Source organism: Dreissena polymorpha, chromosome 6 (assembly GCF_020536995.1).
Source record: "Dreissena polymorpha isolate Duluth1 chromosome 6, UMN_Dpol_1.0, whole genome shotgun sequence".
Lineage (NCBI taxonomy): Eukaryota > Metazoa > Mollusca > Bivalvia > Myida > Dreissenidae > Dreissena > Dreissena polymorpha.
Genome location: NC_068360.1, coordinates 12,021,914 through 12,032,283, shown reverse-complemented (window position 1 = coordinate 12,032,283; position 10,370 = coordinate 12,021,914). Strand labels below are relative to the sequence as shown.

The following is a 10,370-nucleotide window of genomic DNA, read 5'->3' as shown; positions in this document are numbered from 1 at the left end:
GTGTAGATTAATGGTATCATAAAATGCTAGATTTGTATCGCTCATTATCACTACAGACGAGTTTTCAATATATGTGTACATGCAAAGACAGTTCAATTTGCAAAATATGCAGGTGTTTTTTTCAATTTGAATGCTTAAATTTATTAATATTTTTATTCAATGTTAACGAAACCAAAATTCATTCAATATTAAAGAAAATTAAAAATACATTTCAAGATTGAAATTTATTGAGCTATTTTAGGGCTTTGTTTTATAACTGATTTAATGCACCCCTTACACTAAATATCGATCGCGGATGAAAAACAACACTATCGCATCCACACCACTTATAATAATATTCAAATTATTATATGTTTTATTATTTTGTGAAATATCATTTATTAAATTCTCATTTTGAAAAAGAATACGGGTATTTATAGTTTTGTTTTGCGAAATTGTAAGTATTAAGTCTTCCGACGACCTGTACTCTGATACAATGTAATTGGCCGCGATCAAGAAGTTGACGGCCAATCTATTTTTAGTAACAGAAAACCCCTCTTGTGACGTCACACAAAAACCTCCTATGTACATTTACTACAATAAGTGATACAAAACTGATAGGAATAAAACAATTGACCGCATAAGAAGTTGATATGTTGTTCTTTGTTAAACTTATAATTATGATGGTATGCCTAAGAAAGGAATCGAGGAGGCTTTTTGTGAATAACCATCGCAGTGAAGAGTAAGACATGAAGATTTATTCTTTATTTTAGTCTCAATTACATACAATACAATACAAACATTCAATTATATATAGACAATTTGTTGGTGATATTTTATATAATGCGACATCCCAATAATCTATACACATATGTTGCATAACAGTTATATGATATATCACATAGAAATCTAAAAATGTCCTATGTAACATAAGAGCATTAATTGTAACACATGCGTGTCTGCTCATCATTGGAAACAATTACTTGAAACAGGTGATGTTTTTATTGAATGCTACTAATATATAATATTGTCGTCTGACACCGATCTGATATTGTACGCCTCGAATATGAAACACTTTGCGAAAAAAACATCAGAGCTCCAGATAAGGGTGGTATTTTCGTAATTACGAATTATTTTCAAGTCTGTTACGTATTTATTTTAAAATCTTGTCGTACCATTAAGAATTACAAAATCAAGTTACGAATATTATTTTTACATCGGTTCGTATCGATTTTTATTGAGTTCTTTTCGCGTATTAAAGATCTTTGCGGTGCTAATATAGAATGGTTATCGGGTTTGTTTAACAAAGCGCATTTTTTCCAATGAAAGCGGCATATACGGTCTATCTGTCAAAACACAATGGCGGCGCCCAGAGAGCTTCCTAAAAAACTGCAAAGCGTCCAAAAACATGCTTTTAACATATTGTACGCAAAGTGAGCCGGAGTTAAATGTTTAGAAAGACATTATAGAAAAGATCTTAAACGATGTTGTATGTTCAGTTGCCGACACAGTCGGAAAAGCTAAACAAAAACGCGACACGACGGGTCCAAACTTTAACACAAAAAAAATTAAACGAGTGGTAGGGACAAGTCCCGTGGCTAATCGTTGAAAAGATTGAAGGGGAGACCCGTTTTAATTGTGAAATATGTAAAAATTCATCTAAGACATGCAATCTAAGCACAGTTTGGGCATATGACGGTATTTGAAAAATAAAATTGTATAATACTGAAAAGACACTGTTGAACTCGTATAAATAAAGTTGCTAGAATGTTTATTTTGATTTTTTTGCATGAAAATAATCATTTTTAGGTCATAAAAAATAAGAATTATTTTTCAAAACTTAGTACATGTAGTAACGTTAAGAATAAAATTTCAGAGTTAAGAATTATTTTTGAAAATCTGGTAGTAATTTAAGAATTTCACAAAACCTCATCTGGAGCTCTGAAACAAAATGGTATATACCATCTGTGTATTGTGTTGGTAAACAAATAATTAGCTAAAAACATATCATGATAAACATACATCAAACAATTCATAAATGGACATGTGTTTATCTAATAATGTATGCACTAATAAATAAAAATTTGCCGCGCTGCATTTCCAAAGGATATTTATGAAACAACACGAACCTGATCACATTCTCAAAGCATACATTACTAATTGCCATTGTTTCCTTTGTTCACACACGGTTGTGTTCGTGCACATGTTTCATGAGATTGATATCACCATTACTGAAATTAAGTGGTATACCATATTGTCTCGTTTCATCGTTTACAGTTTGGCCAATACTGAATTAGTATTAGCGCAACGAAAACAAGATCAATATTATGTAACATCAATCGAGCAGCTGCTAGTCTCACTCTGTTATCTGACATTATACATGTTTGGACAGTTCAATTTCCACCACGTCCGTGTGCTTCACTTGTATATAATGATTCTTCAATATTGTCATACACTGTTAAATAAATTTTATTTAATGTAAAAGAAAATTAACATACAATTTAAATAGTGTCACTTTAAACTTCACGTTTATAGTGCTTTGTTTTATGGTTGATTCACCGCTTACAAGTTCGACAGTTCATGAAAAATAGCGCACACCAACACCCCCATATGTTTGAGAATTATAATCATATAATACTTTTTATTATGCGGCTTATATATATATATCTTTGTTTTGAGCAATTATCGATGTTAGGTCTTCAGACCACCTTTACTCTGATGTGTTAATGTGTTATACGTATTTGTATAAATTTAGATGAGATAAAATTTAAAAATATTTTCTAATTGTACTAGATAGTATGTAGTTGAATTATTATTATGGTTGTTATAATGTTTATTTAAGAAGTATTTATCAATTTATTGACTTAACACATACTGTAATAATGTTATAACCGTCCCGAATGTAAAACATAAAGTCAACTGCTCGATATTCTTCACCATTCGCATAACATAGGAGAAGAAAGTTGTCACGTTCCGCCTCGTTCTGAGATTCGACTCGTAACGTGATATCTAAAAATAGCAACAGTGTTCGTATTGTGGAACTGGTCTATTGCACCTGTTATAAACTAGCTGTTATCTTGTGTAATACACTTGCTAATCTAATCAACACTTGTATATTGTACCATTAGTGCCTAATATCTTGTAGTTGTTGTTGATTAATATAAGCGAAAAAAAAAAGTTATTTATCAAAATTAAAGATTGTATCCCAGTAAACCTGTTTAAAGGAAAGTGTAAAAGATTAGACTGTTTCATGTAAAACACCAGGTATCAAATCTATGTTTTTCTTAAGACTTAAGATGCACATTTATATTTGCCTTGTAACTCAGTGCTTTTTTCAGCTGATTTTATAGCTGTTATTCAGTCATATTTTTAATGGAAAAACTTATTTTATCCCAATTAAATTCCAGTAAAAAAAATACAAAGGGATACCTGTCAAGGGACTTAAGTTTACATGGAATTGTAGTGCTCCAGTATACACATATGATGAGAAATAGAATTCTAACATTATATAATTATCTAAATTGACTTACCAGTTCCACATGTTCGGTGCTGCCACTTGTGACATAAATCACATTCAATAGCTTCTTCATGTTCGATTACACTGTTCTTACAATCTAAACAAAGATCCGACATCATGAATTCTTACACAAGAACACTAATAAAATATTATATCCAATTCACAAACTCCGAAAATTTCAATCACTGTGATTCGTATAAATAATATTATTGCAGGAAATTCTAATAACAGAATGAATCAGTGTAAAATGTTTTGAGTATATATAGGTATAATTAAACTTGTTTGTAGCAAAATGAATTCATTAATTCAATAATTATAATTGGTTACTTTGTAACATACAACTCCACTTAACATGACCATCAAAGAACATCAAAGGTGTGCTTTTACTCAATTCATTAATTCAATAATTATAATTATTTACTTTGTAACATACTATTCCACTTAAAATGACCATCAAAGAACATCAAAGGTGTGCTTTTACTCAATTCATTAATACAATAGTTATCATTGTTTAATTTGTAACATACTATTCCATTTAAAATGACTATCAAAGAACATCAAAGCTGTGCTTTTACTCACTTTTTCAATGAGCTCAATTAATGCAAGACAAATTTCAGGCACTTATAAAAACAATTATAATTAGATCTATTTAATTGGTAAAATTTGTTAGAGGCTTCCATAACAACCATATACTATCTTTAATTAATTTTTTAATCAGTCAAGACTCAACTTACATCAATTTTTTAACCAGGTTTTCCGAAGGAAAAAACTGGTTATTAGATTGGCGAATGCGGGCGGGCTGGCTGGCTGGCTGGCTGGCTGGCGGGCGGGCGGAACAAGCTTGTCCGGGCCATAACTTTGTCGTTCATTGTGAGATTTTAAAATCATTTGGCACATTTGTTAACCATCATAAGACGGTGTGTCGCGTGAAAAAATTACGTCAATATCTCCAAGGTCAAGGTCACACTTTGAGTTCAAAGGTAAAAAATAGCCATAAATGAGCTTGTCTGGGCTATAACTATGTCATTCATTATGAGATTTTAAAATCATTTGGCACATTTGTTCACCATCATGGGACGGTGTGTCGCACGAAAGAATCACGTCAATATCTCCAATGTCAAGGTCGCCACGACTAAAAATAGATTTATTTTAAAACAAACTTACAAAGGGGGTTAATTTTGTTTGTTCATTTCAAAAGTTCAGTTTGAGTTGTCTCCCTTTATCAGATTTTTTTTCACAATGAAAACCTGGTTTTGTGACAATTTTGTCCCTTGTTTTATTCATTTATTATTAAGACACATAAAATGCACTCAATTTTAATACTAATCGATAAAGTATTTGTTTTCACTTTATTACGAATAACTACTACTAATATACATTTACATATTATGCAGACGTTTCACCCCCAAAATGGGGGTGAAACGTTTAGGGAGGAAACGTCTGGGGAGGAAACGTCTTGGGGGGAAACGTATGCCACCCCATGTTGTGTACGTTCTTGTGACCACTGATCTGCATATGATACCAGTGGGAGAGCATCCCGAATCCCACATAGTCTGCACCAGATGTTTCCTGGTCGAGTGGTTGGTAAGTTTCATCGTTATACATGCATATAACACATTTTACATTATTTGTGCTATTTTTGACAACCATTTTTCATGCTGATGAACCAACGGTCAGTGCTCCTACTGTCATTGGTCTGTGTGCTTGTTGAAAATGAAAGTACATGTAGAAAGGATTGTTGAGCTCCAATAAGCCATGTTGCTATTTTTTGGATAAAATTTATGGCTTTTTTATCTTTGTGCAGCAACCTCGGCCGCCTCATTTTTTGAAAACATTAGTCGCACACTGTTCATATTGTGGAAAAATGAGTCGCGCACTGTTCACAGTGAGAAAAATGGGTGGTGACAATTCAACATTGTGAAAAAACGAGTCGCGCATTGTTTAAAATTCTTTAAATATCAGTCGCAAGAATTAGAAAATAAAAAAAAAAAGTGTCTCACAATGTTGAAAATTGTGAAATATGAGTCGCACAATGTTGAAGGTTGTAAAATTGAGCCTCGCAATCTAGACAATCATAGAAAAATAAGTTGCTCACTGTTCAAAATTGTGAATAAATGAGTTGTGACTGTTGGAAATTGTGAAAATAATTAATTGACCATTGTTCAAATTTGTGAAAATATGAGTCTCAAACTGTTCAAATTTGTAAAAAAAAAATAAGTCGCTAACTGTTGAAAAATGTGAAAAAATGAGTTGCACACTTTTTAAAATACTTACTATTTGCATTGCAAATTCCTCGTATTTTTGCAAAAACAGCTATTGCTATTTATTTATTTAATAATAATTGGGGAAAAAACAAGTCTATTATAAAAAAGTTTTCAGTTTAAAGAAATTCGTAATTATTTTTTATTTACATTTGTTAACGGCCATTTCATATGCCTATATTATCATTTTTATACGCCCGTATAAAATACGGGACGTATTATGTGAAACCCCTTGGCGGGCGGGCGGGCGAGGGGCGGGCGGCGGGCGGAAGGCATCACTTTGTCCGGACTCTAATTCAAATTGTATTCATCCGATCTTCACCAAACTTGGTCAGCAGTTGCATCTAGTTGATATCTAGGCCAAGTTCGAATATGGGTCATGCCGGGTCAAAAACTAGGTCATAGGGTCAATAAGTGCATTTTCAAAGGGGCCACTTTGTCCGGACTCTATTTCAAATTGTATTCATCCGATCTTCACCAAACTTGGTCAGCAGTTGCATCTAGTTGATATATAGGCCAAGTTCGAATATGGGTCATGCCGGGTCAAAAACTAGGTCATAGGGTCAATTAGTGCATTTTCAACGGCGCCACTTTGTCCGGACTCTAATTCAAATTGTATTCATCCGATCTTCACCAAACTTGGTCAGTAGTTGCATCTAGTTGATATCTAGGTCAAGTCCGAATATGGGTCATGCTGGGTCAAAAACTAGGTCAAAGGGTCAATTAGTGCATTTTACTTTGTCCGGACTCTAATTCAAATTGTATAAATCTTATCTTCACCAAACTTGGTCAGTAGTTGCATCTAGTTGATATCTAGGCCAAGTTCGAATATGGGTCATGCCAGGTAAAAAACTAGGTCATAGGGTCAATTAGTCCATTTTCAACAGCGCCACTTTGTCCGGACTCTTATTCAAATTGTATTCATCCGATCTTTACCAAACTTGGTCAGTAGTTTCAAGATAAGTAATATCAGTACAGGAAATACTGCCATTCTATACCTATGTAGGTCTAAACAATTATGATTTAAATATTGTGTTTTAGAGAACAAATGAGACTAAGTGTACACTTATTGATATCAATGCATATATATGAATATATCAGTTATATAAGTTGTTGTTGTTTTTTTTGCTTATTTCCAAAACAAATACATCAATCATCAGTGTATCATCTCCAATGGCACACGAATCGGGCGTATATTGCTCCGTCATGCGGCGCTCTTGTTTTAATAATGTGATATTGTGTGACAGAGGTCCTAATTTAAGGACAACTCTTGTGTTTAAACTGTTAAACAAATTAACAATACCGGTATACTGTATGCAAAGACTCAACTGGACAATATTTAAATTATTAATCATTAAATCTACAATGGATGGGAAGTAAACATTTGTCCCTCTATTTACATTGTATTTTACCATGATAGAGTTTTTTTCACTAACCCGTGATATTAAATTGAAAAGATGAAACTGATCAAACAGCGAAGCTCTAGTATGGTATGAAATTACTAAGGGTGTATATCTCATACACCATCACTCTTACTAAGGCTCGATTGGTCATTGTCGACTCGGGTACTACTTACATTTACCCTGGGTACTCTAAAGTATACTTACATGTACCCCGGGTACGGTATATTCTTAAACGTATCCGGTGATATTAGACTGTACCTGAGTTGTATATCCTCCCAAAATCCGATGTCGTAAAACGCCCTACTGATTACCGTTAAACGATATTGTTAACCTTAAACAAACTTCTCTTTTAAAATATCTGCATCATGTTGCTTTTTGAGTATGCGTTTCGATAATATGAAGGCTGTTTAAAGGAAAATTGACATAAATGTGAACATAATTAATGTTTACAAATTAGCCAACAACAACTGATTTAGCGTTAAAATTCTCCGTTACGTTTTAGTATATTTATCGTACCCAGGGTACATGTAAGTATACTTAAGAGTACCTGAGGTGCATGTAAGTACATGTAGAACCTGTGCCAACAATGACCAATGGAGCCTTACTAACTGTATAATGATTATATCTCACCAACTACCTTAACCTTGTTGTGTTTATCAACCTGAAATTTATGTAAAATCTGGCTTTTTTACTTTAATTTTTCATTCAATTGATTATGCAATTTTTGACTTATCTCGTGGGAAATTATTTGAATCTTTTAATTTTAATGAAGACAAGCCAAAAGTGTCATTTTATTTTACAAACGAATCGAAAATGTATTTTAATGTTGTGTGTTTGTCACGCATAATTCAGTGTTTTCCAGAAAAAATTGAGTAGCCAGTTATATGGCCGGCAACTATGCACTAAATGAAAGCATTTGTGACATTTAACTTGATATATTTGGGAAAAGTAGCCGGCATCTAGACTAAATGTAACCGGTGAAATGGCCGGCTGCATGTACTTACAGAGAACACTGATAATGGTAAACTAAATAAAACAACTCACTGCGACTGGATTTCCGCTTTGTAAAATTGTTTTTTGGGTCATAGTGGTTAGCATTCAATACAAATGTTTTTAAAAAATATTGTGGTTTAAAATTCATTTTGAGGATGGGATGAAAGAACAGAAAATGAAAGGGTATAAAGGGATGAAAATTAGTGGTTTCCCGTGAGCCCAGGGCAAGTAGATTGTGGCCTGGGCAACTCAATTTCAAAAGTTGGTAGTCCGGCCGGGCAACTTGGTATTTTTAAAGCTTAAAACAATTCAGTGCAATAAAAATTGAATAATATGCATTCACTTATTATTATTTGGGCACAAATAATTGAACCGTGTCAAGACCCTACAAAAAAATGCTGATCTTCTTAGCTCACCTGATTGCTCAGGTGAGCTTTTGTGACTGGTCTTTGTCTGTCATATGTCCGTGCGTCTGTTAACATTTGCTCGTAAACACTCTAGAGTGCACATTTCTTGTCCCATCTTCATGAAACTTGGTCAGAAGCTTTGTCCCAATGAAATCTTGGCCGAGTTCGAAACTGGGTTGTGCCGGGTCAAAAACTAGGTCACTAGGTCAAAAAAAGAGAAAAACCTTGTAAACACTGTAGAAGTCACATTTCATGCCCAATCTTCATGTAACTTTGTCAAAATGTTAGTCTTAATGATAGCTTGGTTGAGTTCAAAACTGGTTCCGATCCGTTGAAAAACATGGCCGCCAGTGGGCGGGGCAGTTTTCCTTATGTGGCTTTTGAGAATTGTTGTAAACACTCTAGAAGTCACATTTTTTTCCTAATCATCATGAAAGTTGGTCAAAACAATGGTTCAATTGATGTCTCGGACGAGTTCGAAAATGGTCAAGATCGGTGAAAAAAAACATGGCCGCCAGTGAGCGGGGCATTTTTCGCAATATGTATAAAGTGGCAGTTTTCCATATTTGGCTATAGAGGAACCTTGTTACCACTCTAGAATTTTGCCCAATCATCATGAAAGTTGGTCATACATTGGTTTTATTGATATCTCGGACGTGTTCAAAAATGGTCCAGATCAGTGAGAAAACATGGCCACCAGTGGGCGGGGTAATTTTACTCTTTATGTATATAGTGAAAACATGTGACACTCTAGAAGTCACATTTTTGGCCCAATTTACATGAAATTTGGTCAAAATATTTGTTTCCTTGATACGAGAGTTGAGTTCCAAAAAGGTTCCGGTCAGTTGAAAAACATGGCTGCCGGGGGGGGGGGGCAGTTTACTTGTATTTATAAAGTAAAAAAAGCATGTGAACACTCTAAAAGTCAAATTATTTACCCAATCATCATGAAACTTGGTGAAAAGATTGGTTTCATATATAAGTCAGATGAGTTTGCAAATGGTCCAGATCTGTCAAAAAACATGGCTGCTGAGGGGGGGGGGCAATTTTTCTTATGTGACTAGAGAGAAACCTTGAGATCAAACACTATAGAAGTCACATTTTTTGCCTAATCATTGTGAAAATTAGTCAATACATTGGTTTTATTGATTTCTCGAACAAGTTGGAAAATGTCTCAGATCGGTGTTTTTCATTATATTATACAAAATCCTTTTGAACACTCTAGAGGTCACAATTTTTTGTTTCAGATTTTATGAATCTTGGTCATAATATTTATTTTGTAAGCAAAGTTTGATGTTTGGTAAGGGGGGGGTCAACTCAAAATATAGTTAACCAGGTCAAATCTTACAAAAACAAAAACACTCCATATGCCAGAGTTAAATTGGTTCAATAATGATGAAACTTGACCAGAATTTTTTGTCTGGACAATATCTAGGTCAAGTTTGACATTTGGTAAAGATTTAATGAACCAACTCCTCTCAGGTGAGCAAATTAGGGCCATCTTGGCCCTCTTGTTCTTACTTGGTACCTGGCGACACACATTTTCAAGTCTATTTCATTAAATTTGGCATGTATATTAATAAAAATGGCATTGGATGAACATGTCGCCATACTATAAGCAACATAGAAGCATAATATGCATTCATCTATTATAATTTGAGCTCATACAATTTTACTGTGTTAGCACCATATATCAAGATGCAGATTTTTTAAATATTCGCCACATACCCACAGACATTTTCATTGATATATCAGAAAAATAGACCTATATATTAATACACATGGCATCTAAAGTACATTTTATCATAGT

The 10,370-nt window shown here is 33.7% G+C and overlaps 1 long non-coding RNA gene across 1 annotated transcript; it reads left to right on the top strand.

The window, feature by feature from the left end:
* The first annotated feature begins 6,161 nt into the window (after positions 1–6,161).
* LOC127834744 (uncharacterized) lies at positions 6,162–6,868 on the top strand. The gene is made up of 2 exons (XR_008028102.1): positions 6,162–6,311; positions 6,614–6,868. It is a non-coding gene; the product is annotated as an uncharacterized LOC127834744 (long non-coding RNA).
* The last annotated feature ends 3,502 nt before the right edge of the window (positions 6,869–10,370 follow it).